We start from the raw sequence: 13,256 nt of genomic DNA on the forward strand, positions 1-13,256 counted from the left end.
ATCCTTTCTTCTCTGACGTCTGTAGGTATTTTAATAGTTCCTAACTCATTTAGGTTGTTGTGCGATATTGTCTATTGAGGATTGGTGGTTGGCTAGAAGGGGGGTTGAATAGCTCGTTACCCAAAATCACTTTCCTACGATGTTAACACTGCGGAATACAAACAATAACAAATAGAAAGCTAATCTAAAGACAATAAGAAGAAGGCAAAATACTACACATTGTTTAATGTGGTTCGGAGATTAGGCTCCTAGTCCACGACTTGTCCTTGAGGTGAACAATCCCTATCCATCGGTGGATTAGCCCCAAGCAAACTCCGACTATCTCAGATTTCCTTGTGGGAGAAGAAACCTCTCCACAACACTAACCAAGACTTGAATTTTTATTTTTACTTGCACTGAAATGAACTTTTTTTCCATTTCAATGCATTGGTGCTGATAAATATTAAAAAAATGGAAGTCTGGTTTCGTTGTCTAGTGAGCATTGCACCTGTAGTTTTTAAATGGAGACTTCATTTCCAATTCTGAAAATTAATATTACTAGAATATTAAAATTGCCAAACCACATTAGTCTGTTAAAAAAAATCAAATCTTTATTTTTACTTAAACAAGTCAGCATAGCACTTTGAAGACTAACTGGAGATTTCTTTTCCAATTTTATGAATTGATATTGTTGTAATAGTAAAATGTCATATTATTCTTATTTTTTTCAAGAAAAATTCTATACTTAGATAAATTAATTTTATCTGATGACATGGTCTAATTTTTTTCTATTTGAATAGTAAGATGTTTGCATATTAACAGCAGTATTCTCATACATTTTCAGGTGTCGGTGGAACAATATCATCAGGCCATCCTTGAAGCTGTAGTTGCACTTCAGCTACAACTGAAGCTTCAACACTGCTTTTGCACAGTACACTGATGCATCTAATGACTACTTCACTGCTGTTGTTGTTACCTCTGCTGATTCTAGTTTTATTGGATTTGTTGGTCCTCCAGCCTGGCTCTCTTGGCCACCTGGCCCTCTTGGACAGCCTGGCCCACCAGGGCCACCTGGTGCTGTCACTCTTGCTGCTCCCACCTGCGATATCGCTCCCACCTGCCATACAACTCCTGCTGCTCTCACCTGCCACTGTGCTCCTACCGAGCCCACCGCTCCTATCATCTAGATCTTTTTGCTTCCTATGTTTCTCAAGATGACACTTCTGTTTAGATTTAAAGTTTCATCCGTCTTTTCTCATGAAGAAACAGAATAATCTTCTATATGACTTTGATTGTTTCAGTCCATTGAAATACAAAATCTATGTCGTTTGTTTTTTAACACCTTTTAACCATTTTTAGCTACACATTTTATCTTATATAGGTAATTTCAGTTCACAAATGATAACATTTATTTCTTATATCTATGCAATGCATCCACCTCAACAAGCAATGGTGCTATAGGCATTGTTTCTTAAACATTGAAAATTGGTTGAATAACACGTAGACAACATTTCCAATGTAATACAAGAACTTCGTCTAAATAATTGACTCAAGGGATAATATTATGATATCACATAGAATTCATTAATTATGCAAGGTTATATTCTTACTATTGGTTTTTGGTATATTTATAAAGAAGATACCGATCGGTAAGTTTTAGTTCAGATGATATACCTATCCAAGTTTGAAAGAGTTTAGGAGATTGTGGTATATTTTGATCGGTTATCCTATTCAAGAAAAATTTGACAATTAAGATATGCATGAGGGGTTGTGAAAATATATTTTACAATACTAATTGTAGAGTGATCTAGTTGGCATGCTAAAATATTTCCATTGGCCGGTACAATTTGCTCAAATTGGTGGATCATTTCCATAGGCGTGGTCTGTACCAGCCTCTATTCTTAAGGTATCCTTTTTTAAGTGGCTTGGCCATTCTTTGTCATTGCTATTCTTGTAAAATTTCCTACTTTGAATTCTTCATTGGTGAGAGTGATACATATCCTTTTTAAAATTCTCTATTTTAGCATAATGGAAGGCGAGCAATTCTTGTGGCATTTTCCTCCTGAGATTCTAGTCCTGGATCCTAGTGCTAAACATGTCGTAGCTTTGATGCCTTCAGTCAACCTGTTTCATGGAACAAATGACAAGTCTATACTATCAAATTCCAAGTTGGTTTAAATTAATTACTAGGATAATATAATCTATGCCTTTTCGGATGTTTCTTAGATACACTTGGGTTAAAGTAGTGATTAGGAGAAAACCACAATTGTTATATCGGATCTTGCTCTGATTGTCTTAACTGTAACAAATTGCATTTCTTTCCCTATAGTTTTAGGAGAGTGATTAATTTTTTTGTTAGTTTCCTACATTTTCAACACATCAACTTGATCTGTACCTTCGCTAGAAACCCAATTCTCTGAGCACGTGATGGCCTGAATGACAATTCATTGTTTCAGCCATTAGATTATGTGAAAAAAATGCTAGACAATGCATGTTGCTTATCCAAATCTTCACTTATTGACCAAGATAGAGCATAAAGAAATAACAATGAAGGATTTATTTATCAAATAAAATATAAAATTGTCTTCAAGTACATATGAAGCAAGTAGTAAAAACATTAGGCAGAATATAACCATAACTATTATATCTGATCCTATTCTGATTTTGTCTAAACGCTAAACTATAGGGTTTAGGGGAATGCTTAAAGAACATTTTTGTTGGTTTCCTACTTTTGTCATGCTCCAAATCAATCCTTAGTCACAAACTAAATTCACTTAGCACATGATATTTTGTACAAAAATAAGTAACACCGTAAACTGTAATAATATATCATAAATCACATAATAATAACCATAACTGTATCACTTCCATAACTCTATGCATAGGCTTGTTAATATCACATTATATTTTGTTATTTTAGACTGAGCATGAGATATGTAGGTTTTCTCTAGTACTCAAACACTACAAGGTGGTACACTGAATTCATTGGAGCAAAAGGTGACGTCGTCACCTTAGCGGCGTGGTACACTGAATTCATGCAAGCATGAGTAACAACTTTTTTGATAATCCAAATTGTGCTATTGGCATAATGCTTAACGAGCTAACCTGAGGTCCATAGCAATTATCACAGAAGTTCTACATATGCATGTTATAAACACATTCAATCTGCACTAGAGCTATTATATTTATTGCAATTCAACATCAATATCACTTATGGTTATGTTTTTCATGGTATGGAAGTGTTTTCTAGTCATATGATAAGCAAGAGATGCTGTAGATAAGAACCTACTACTCAAGGATATTATTATACTTATTCAATCAACACTGAACTGAAATAAATATAATAACCAATTTTGCCTTTTATTAATAATGAAATATGATACAAAATAAATCCTTTACAATCATCTCATAATTGGTACTAGGGCTAATACTAACAATCTCCCACTAGCACCAGTGCTGATCACTCAGATATCGAATACCCATTGACCTAGTGTGACCATCATGCTTCCTCTGTGCCAAAGCTTTGGTCAAAAGATTCACAATGTTAGCATCGGTCAGGACTCTGCATATCCTCACGTCTTCTCTATCGTTGATCTCTCAAATGAGATGGAAACGAAGTAGTATGTGTTTGGATCTCTGATGTGAGCGAGGTTCCTTAACATGTGCAATAACCCCATTGTTATCACAATAGAGGTCTATTGGGTTCGCTATACTAGGAACAATACCAAGCACTGTGATGAACTTCCTGATCCAAACAATCTCTTTTGCTGCAACTGAAGCAGTAATATACTCGGTCTTTGTTGTAGAATCAGCTATTGTGTCCTACTTTAAACTCTTCTAGCTCACAACACCATCATTTAAGCAAAACACATACCTTAATTGTGATCTGTAATCATCTTTGTTAGTTTAGAAGCTAGCATCGGTGTAACCCTTTACAACAAGCTCTTCATCGCCTCCAAAAATCAAGAAATAATCTTGAGTCCTTCTCAAGTACTTAAAAATATTCTTGATTGTTGTCCAGTGACCTTCACCTGGATATGACTGGTATCTGCTCGTCATGCTTAAAACATACGAGACATCTGAGCGAGTACAAAGTATGACATACATGATAGACCTTATAGTAGATGCATAAAGAATCTGATTCATGCGACCCCTTTCTTCCTTAGAAGAAGGGCATTGAGTCTTCGAAAGACTCACACCATGTAACATCGATAGGAATCCCTTCTTCCTTTCCCTTCCCCTCTCTTCCCTTTCAATCTTCCCCTCCAAAGATCTCAAACTAACTCCTTAAGAATCAACCAAAGGCAGCACTTTTTAAAGATGGCAAGCACCACATAGTTTAGACTTAGCAAATATTCAAACAGAAGCATGTGCTTGTTATCATTGTCTGAGCATTCCTTTGGCAAACTTGATAAATATATATGTAGTCAAAATATCCTTGGCGGAAAATAAAAAGCGTGTCTCCTTTTTAAAAATTATCAAACAAGCACCCTTCTCATAATTTGATATCTGAAATACCCTTTATGCTCTACTTAAGAGCAACTTTGATCAAAGCTGCACCACTTTAGAGATATATTATTTCAAGAGGCACAAACAACTTTAACTTAAAATTGTATCACTTTGGAGCACAAAGGGGTATTTTGGATATCAAACTATGAGTGAAGTGTTCTTTTGATAATTTTTTAAAGAGGTATACCCTTATAACGATATAAATAACTAGAGGCCCTTTTTTGATTCTTTGCCAACATTCTTCCTGTTTGGCATATATTCTTTTATATTACATGTAACTTATTTAATCAACTGATGGCTATTGCTACCATTGATGTCTTTGACAAAAATGGGAGAACACAAGCTCTCTATTGTTACTCATGGAGAACATTATGATTGGCAAGATTTTTGAGGCATAACTGGATGTGCAAAAGTTGGTTTATTATATTATACTTGTGATCTTCATTACCCAATTGCAACAAAAGGTGATAACTATCACCCGAGGGTATCTCTTCAAGCTATAAGCAATTTTTAATGTACCAATATCCAAATTTACTTAATACCATGTCTAGGTTAATCTTGTTTCTTGTTTCTTGTGTAGCTGTAAATGTTGGATATCTCTTGTACATCTATAAATGTTTCTCACGGATTTGATACAGTATCCATTTGAAGAAAAATTATAAGATAAATTTTGTTCTTTATTGATCTAGTAACTTCTTGTAATCAGGAAAAAAATTGTCGTAAAGGAAGGTTTTGCCCATCTAAATTAAAAGGAAAACGTGTCATTGAACTTGAATCTGGTTGTGGCTTAGCTGGACTTGGTAAGTTTGTAGTACAAATTGGTATGTTTTTGGTATATTTTTCCTTGTACAAATAGATCGCTTCTAAATGGTATATATTTTAGGAATGGCATTGTTAGGGTGCAATGTAACATCAACTGAACAAACTGAGGTGTTACCATTGCTAATGAGGAATGCGGAGCGCAACTCTTGTTGGATTACTCAAGCAAATCCTGATTCAGGTCTTATTTGATTTTTTTTTTTTATATGTAGTATTTGCATAACTTTCCCTTTGTCTTTATCCATATCGTGTGATACATAACAATTGTGATACACTATTCACATACAGGCACATACTATACATGGGGATATCTTGTTTCTTATTTTATTAGTTGTACTTATTTCTGTACGTAATCCATGCCCAACCAATAGCCCAGATTTATCAAATTTGTTTGTTTATTCTTTATTAAATCTTCTTGCTGAAAGGAGTTTTTCATTTGTTTTGTTTTAACTCTTTTTGTTTGAGTTATACTTAGTCCTTGTCAACTTTTTCGGCTACATCCACCCTGATCATGATCTTGCTTGGAATGTGACCTTATTCTTTAGTGTTTTTTTTGTGGCACCATGGAAACCTTCACAAAATTTGCGTACTTTGATCAAATGGGTGTATGACCAATTTGGTGAAATCCATGTACTGAAATTTAGTGCTTTTCGAGCAATGTTTGCTTCTTCCACTTTCAACAACCAAGCGTACATCAGGCTAGCCAAAAGCAAAATAAATAAATGAATGAATAAAAACTGCTAGTCATGATTTTTTTTACAAAGGTCTTGAATTAATCAGCTAACATGTATGTTCTTGTAAATTTACATGACCAGTTCATTTCATCAATCATCTTGGTTTTGGATTTTAGATTAAACAAGGATATTTTACTGGACAACCCCTTCAAGAAGATGCATGCTATGAATTGACTAATTATGTTGAAAACAACTTGCTTTGTACTTTATTATTTTGAGAATTTATGTTTGTTGCTTCCAGAAGTTAGCTAGAAATTGACACTTTGCTTCTTTGGGGTAAATTTAAGTTGTTTGTCTTATTACTGGATTGTTTAAGTTTCATTCCTCTTTATAGGTTCTGCATCATTTGGTTGCATTATAGTTGCGGAGCTCGACTCGGGACACGAAGATCATATCAGAGCTATTGAACCTCCTTGTGATTTCATTCTTGGAACCGATGTGATAAGTTCAATTGACACTGTTCCATTCAAAATAGATTCTCTCATGAAGAATGTAGAATTAAGACTGCAATTCCAATTTCTTCCCTTTTCACTTAACAATTTTCTAAGTTATTTTTGCAGTTGAATTAAGGCGGTTTATTAAACATGAGTTTATGATAGCTTAGAGAGACTTTAACAATAAAATGAATCCAATGTTATAGTTATTGAATATCAGAAAAACAGTTTGAAGAACTCTGTAGGTTTAGTGATTCACCCTGCTTAGACCTGTGATTATTCAGTCTTGTGCAGGGATGCTGCCAATAGAGCTAGCTTTAGTGTAGTAAGGATTGCTTCTCCTCTGTGATTTCATTAAATTTGAAGCTCTCAATTAACCTGATAGATTTTGATGACCATTTTCCACCATTATTTGGTGTATCATACATATAATTTATGTATTATACTTTATAATTTTAGATGCTGCTTAAGTTAATAACGTAACTTAGTTTAGGCTAAACTCATGTTGTTAGTTTAACTTGTTATACTTGAACTGTACTGAAAACATGTCTTTACATACGTTCGCCACCTTCACCCCCTAACTATTGACATCAATAATTGATTTGATGCAAAAGTACTCATTTTTAAAATTTACTTGACACAAGTGACGTGGCACACACAACGTATGTTTATGGCACATCATTATTTTGTTAGGTTAATTAACAAGATAAAATGACATTAGCTGAAAACTCTAAAGGGTATTTTGATGATTTTAAAACTTGGGGGGAACTTTGAGGCAAAATCATTTTTTCTTCACTTGTATCAGTATATGAAAACCATAAATCTAAATATTTTTGAGAACTTTTGTGCATATTTTGCTTGATTTGAAAATGTAGTTTTAATTTCTTAAAATCTTTTGTTTTCCATGTCCTGTTGGTCGGTTGAAGGTATACACAAAGCATTTACTGGAACCTTTACTGCAGACTATTTTAGCTTATCAGGACCAAGGACAGTTATATTGGTACAACTTTTGCTTTTTAAGATTTTATTGTAAAATATTTAAAATGGGTGAATAACCATAAGGGAAATTTTTGAAAATTTTTCGGAGTTCATATGACCAGTTTAGGGGATAAATATTGGGTCCGGAAAAGTTTATTTAAACTACCCCATTTTAACGAGGAAAAGTTGGATTTTTCCTTTTCCTTTCCTTTTTCTTTTCTTTATTCCTTTTTCGTCGTTTCCTTCGTTTCTTCCCCTCCCCCATCATTATTTTGTTAGGTTAATTAACAAGATAAAATGACATTAGCTGAAAACTCTAAAGGGTATTTTGATGATTTTAAAACTTGGGGGGAACTTTGAGGCAAAATCATTTTTTCTTCACTTGTATCAGTATATGAAAACCATAAATCTAAATATTTTTGAGAACTTTTGTGCATATTTTGCTTGATTTGAAAATGTAGTTTTAATTTCTTAAAATCTTTTGTTTTCCATGTCCTGTTGGTCGGTTGAAGGTATACACAAAGCATTTACTGGAACCTTTACTGCAGACTATTTTAGCTTATCAGGACCAAGGACAGTTATATTGGTACAACTTTTGCTTTTTAAGACTTTATTGTAAAATATCTAAAATGGACGAATAATCATAAGGGAAATTTTTGAAAATTTTTCGGAGTTCATATGACGAGTTTAGGGAATAAATATTGGGTCCGGGAAAATTTATTTAAGCTACCCTATTTTAACGAGAAAAAGTTGGATTTTTCCTTTTCCTTTCCTTTTTCTTTTCTTTATTCCTTTTTCGTCGTTTCCCTAGCTGCCGGCTGATCCTCTCTTCCTTGCCAACTCCGATCGCCACCGACGTCTCCTCCTCGCCGACACCCGAGCACCGTCCAGCACCTACTGGCGTCGCCTTTCCTCCCTTTCCCTCTGCCCTTGCACTGGCTAGCCGAACCCTAGATCGTTGTTGGCGTACCTGTGCCCTAGATCGCTGAAAGACGAGAGCGCGAGTAGGTGACAGAGAGCTGTGAAGATCTGGCGGTGTGACTGGGAGGTAAGGGATTGGATCTCCATTTTGTGCTCTGTTCTTGTCCAATTCTGCCGTGAGCATCACTTGTGTTGGAGTGGAAGGTTATACTAACTTGGGAATGGTGGTTCTGGTTTCTGCAACAGCAGCTTCGATTTTTTCCCCGCAGCACTTTGTTGTAGCTCCGGCCACCAATTCCCAGCGTCAAACTTTTCCGATTGCGGGTCAACAATACCACGATCGAAGTTGGATGAGTTTGTTTGGATAGGTTTGATTCATTGTATAGTTGGTTGTTCATGTGTAGTTAGGTTAACTTGTGGTTCAGTTAGGAATGGATTGTTTTTAATTTGATGTAAGGTTAGGTTGATTAATGTATAGATTTTAATCGAATTGATTAGTGGGACGATTAGGGTTTAACGAAGTTAACCCCAGTTGATCAATGGATTAGATTTTAGCCAGACATTTGTTTTAGCTAATTAATTTATGTAATTAGCTAAATCTAAATATCATGCGTTACAGGACTTTGATTCGAGACGGTGTCTTGATAAGGAATCTATTTCGGATATGATCCTCTTATTGGAGGCTAGTACTTTGACTTATCTTTTTAGATTTGTCATTTGATATGCATAGTAGTTTTTAATAGGTAGTAATAATTATGTTTCTTATCTGCATCGATTTGTCACTACCGGATACTTGATACATGCTTGTTTTTGCTTACTTGTTATGCATTCCATGTTAGTATCCACCTAATTTTATATGCTTATAGAGGTATAGTGACATAACCATGCCTTATTATGTTTAAGACCTAGGTTTTTATACCTTATCTGACCTGTGTACCTAGATCATATTATTTGATCCATGTCTTTTGGTACATATTTTGGTAGAGATGGACAGGATAAGGATATTTCCATGCTTAGTGTCATGCATCATCTTACATGATTGCATGTTGTTCAATAGTCGGCTCCATTATTGTTGAGCACATCGCCAGTTACATAGATCTGCACACACCACCACTCATGGGTTAGTGGTATGTCAGGCAGGGTGTGTGGCAGTTCTGTTGTTAGGCTCCACTGGTCTGGTGACTCAGCATGGTAGCCGGCAGACAGTTCTGATCTGTTAGGCTCCGTTGGTCTGGTGACGCAGCGTGGTAATCGGCAAACAGTTTTGCTCTGTTTGGCTCCGTTGGTCCGCTCATGGGTAGTATCACGCAGCGTGGTAGCCGGCAGGGATCCCTCCTCTGGATTGTCTCAAGGAGATGAGAGCATTGCGCTCCCCCACTTATGATTTGGGATAGGAGGATAGGTGTACTTCGACAGCATCCCGTTCACTCGGTCACTCAGCAGAGTGCACGGTTGTCACAACCCTACCCACTAGGTCTCACCATCGTGTGTAAGACGGTCGACTGGCAATAGGGGTGATCAGGACATGTCATTGACATCATACGCACTGATGCATTTATTGCTTGTGTTTGCTGTATTTATTTGCTGCATATTGGGGTGATGCATATGTTTGACATGCATACAGGATTTCGATACCTCTTGATTTATTATCCATACACCAGGTCCTGGTTAATACAGTTGTTCTCCTATTTATTTCAGTTGCATTTATCCTTCTTATATCAGGAGACTGTACGCATGATTAGTGTTATTTGTTATATTTCTTATTATGCATGTCAGTAGTTACCCGCTAAAGAGTTGACTCACCCCATTGATATACTATTTTCAGGTTGAGGTTGTCCGGAGGATTTCCAGTCGCTAGTCCCCCTCCAGATTTCGAGGATTTTCGTATGGACCTTTTCATTGTTCTTTTCTTACTATATAGTTGTCTATGTATTGGACTTATGTTGTTTTGCTTTATGGATATTGTATTATCTTTATTGTCGATGAGTTTTATTGGATATATTTTACTACATGCCTGCCTGGACGGCAGAAAAGGTGAGTTGATTTTATTGCGTCGTGATTTGAGTTTTATTAGTATAGTTGAGTAGGATATAAGTTTTGAGTTTTATGGGTGTAGTTGAGTAGGATATTTGAAAGGATTTCTTTTTTCTTATCGTTGCATTAGTTTAGTTTTACTATTAAACTGGATGGGTGTTTGACTTATTTTTATTGTTATTGTTCCAGCCGTGTTGGCCGAAGTATCTGGATTGATGTAGTAAGTTTCAGATTATCGTCCGTACAAGAGAGATGTTGCCGAAATTTCTTCTGACAAGGATTCTCCCGAGGTGTGACATTTATTGATATCAATCTTCACATGCCATAGAAATGAGACTATTTGCTACTCATTTAATTAGGTCATGAGATCCGTTCCACGGTGGTGCATGATGGATATGTGGAAAGAAATTTTCATAATGAAAACGATCCCAAAGGCAAAGGTTGGTAAGCATTTCTTTTGCCTCTTGATTTGATTAACTTATGACGTCCATTAAATGCCTTTTTTTTCTTTTTATTATTTACCACTTGGTTGAATTTGTATTTTATTGAAGGTGAGCGTTGGCACAATAGTAAAACTGTTGCTTTGTGACTTAAAAGCTACTTGTTCGAATCCTAGAAACAACTTTTTATAAAAACTAAGTTAAGACTGCGTACAATGGATCCTTTTCCAGGACTCTGCATGGCAGAAGTTCCATGCACTTAACTATTTTTTTTTAATTTGCATTCCATTCACTGGTCTGAACCATAGATGTAACTAGGATGTGAGAGTATTGTGTTCCACCTTAAACTTTGATTGTCTGATAAATTGTTTACCATCTCTATTAGGATCAGAAAATAGAGCTCCTATTTAGTGTTATCTCAGTTATTACTGGCAACCAGATATTTAACCTAGATTGAAATCTCGTTCTACACGAGTTTCAGTTCTTGGTTGGAACAAGATGTGTCAGTGAATCGGTGATGCTGATAGCATACCAAGGTGGTGCCAGTCACACCATTCATACGAGGAATTGAGGGGAAGAAGAAACATAAATACAGGAATCAGCATGAGAAAGCCTCACGGGTTTCTCCTCTAAAACACTAGCTCGTGAAAATCTCAAAGTCATATTGTTGGGGAAGCTTTCTGAACTTTTAACCACCGGTACCATTTGTATCGATGCATCACAAAATTCTAAACCGTGTTTACAAATCAAATACTGGACATTGGTTTGATTGTTACTTGTTCAGGATAACTCCTCTTTCTTGATAAATCCTTTTTCAAACGTCATTGTTGTATGTTACATTTTTCAGCTACTAATATCATGATTTCTCTTGTATGCAGATGGATAGCAAGTATCAACATCCAAGTATTCAGCTCTTCATGATGAAAGTGAAAGATCAATCCAGATACTGCCACAGTGGGGCAAGTCAGGTTCCAGAGTCTAGTCACAGAAGAGATGAAGATGATGAAAACCATGAAGCAGAAGATGGTCACGATCAGACAACTAGTGAAAAGATTGTGAAATCAGAATCTGGGAAGGTGGTTGATGACTGGGAGATCATAAGACTGGGATCAATGGCTGCTCAACTTCTACGAGATGTTAAGATAACGTGGTTTGCTGGATCCTGAAAATTTGAAGCTGAGTGGGTTGAAAGCAACGTTGCTATGCATGGGATAGTTGATGATGCAGAAATAGTTAAACGTAAATGTTCTTTTTTTCTTTCTGACTTGTGGCTACCTCATCTTTTATTGTTAATGGGGGATTTGTGATGTAAGTCTGTCTTTAGTGGCTTGTACCTTTATGAACGTACATAATTATTCATCTAATTTAACATGCAAGGCAATCTGTTTGCTCCACCTATTTCTGTGTTTAATCTCCTAAGTTGGATATGTATTTTTTTTATTGAATTTCTGAATTAGGGATGTTTAAACAAATTAAATTCTCATATTATTAAAACACACTGTACTAACCTTAGACTTTAAAGTGCGTAATGTTCCATCAGAATCTCTAACATCTTCCAGACAAACAAGAGTGATTTTGAGGATATATGGCACACATGCTTGTACGTAGGCAGACAAACTATGGATATCATATAAAACATCAGGTACCACAGGATTTAACGGGAGGAATGGGATTTTGACGATTTTCTGCAAAGCATCCACATGCTGGCCAGCTCTAACTAACTTTTGCACTTGTAGAATAGCTTGAAGCTCCCGTAACACAGTTGCTGCTCAGAAACAGGTTCTCTTTTTTGAAGGCTACAAAACAAGATTAGTAAAGCTAGATGTGTGCTGGTAAAAGAGAAAATCAATAAATAAAATAATGAAACATTAAACAAATACAATTGCAAGAAGAAGCACTACCCCCGTTAATCAAGTCTGCAACAATTTATATGTCTAACCTGACATCAGAAGACATCCTGTTGCTCTCCAATATATCTGATCCTGTCCAAAATATGAACAGATGGTGAACTAGCAACATGACCCACTGATTGACTCGATGAACTCCTCACTGATCCTACAAACACAAGGAATGTCAGTGCCAAGCCAAAAAGGGATTCCCGACGTTAACCTTCTAACGCTTAAGTCAGTTTTCCGGCGAAACAGAATAGTGAAAAAACCATAACTAGAGCATGTAAAGAAATGAAGTTGCGCATACTGCCTTTATGGAAGGGGACCCATCTTCTATAAAGCTATTTTAACACCTGTGCAAGCATCTCAAAGTACAGGCACGTCTTCCCAAATGTTCTATGAAAGGACAATTTCAGAAAGTGTCCCTGATACTATTCCTTAAAAAATCATCTTCTGATAAGACGGCTGAAAGCTTTTAAGGTACTCTTCGCCAACTAGAGCAATCCTGCTATCAATGGC

General features: G+C 36.0%; 1 pseudogene; it reads left to right on the plus strand.

Annotated features, from left to right (window-relative positions):
- Positions 1-5,200: 5,200 nt before the first annotated feature.
- LOC122050893 lies at positions 5,201-12,014 on the plus strand (annotated as a pseudogene).
- The last annotated feature ends 1,242 nt before the right edge of the window (positions 12,015-13,256 follow it).

Source organism: Zingiber officinale, chromosome 3A (genome assembly GCF_018446385.1).
Source record: "Zingiber officinale cultivar Zhangliang chromosome 3A, Zo_v1.1, whole genome shotgun sequence".
NCBI lineage: Eukaryota > Viridiplantae > Streptophyta > Magnoliopsida > Zingiberales > Zingiberaceae > Zingiber > Zingiber officinale.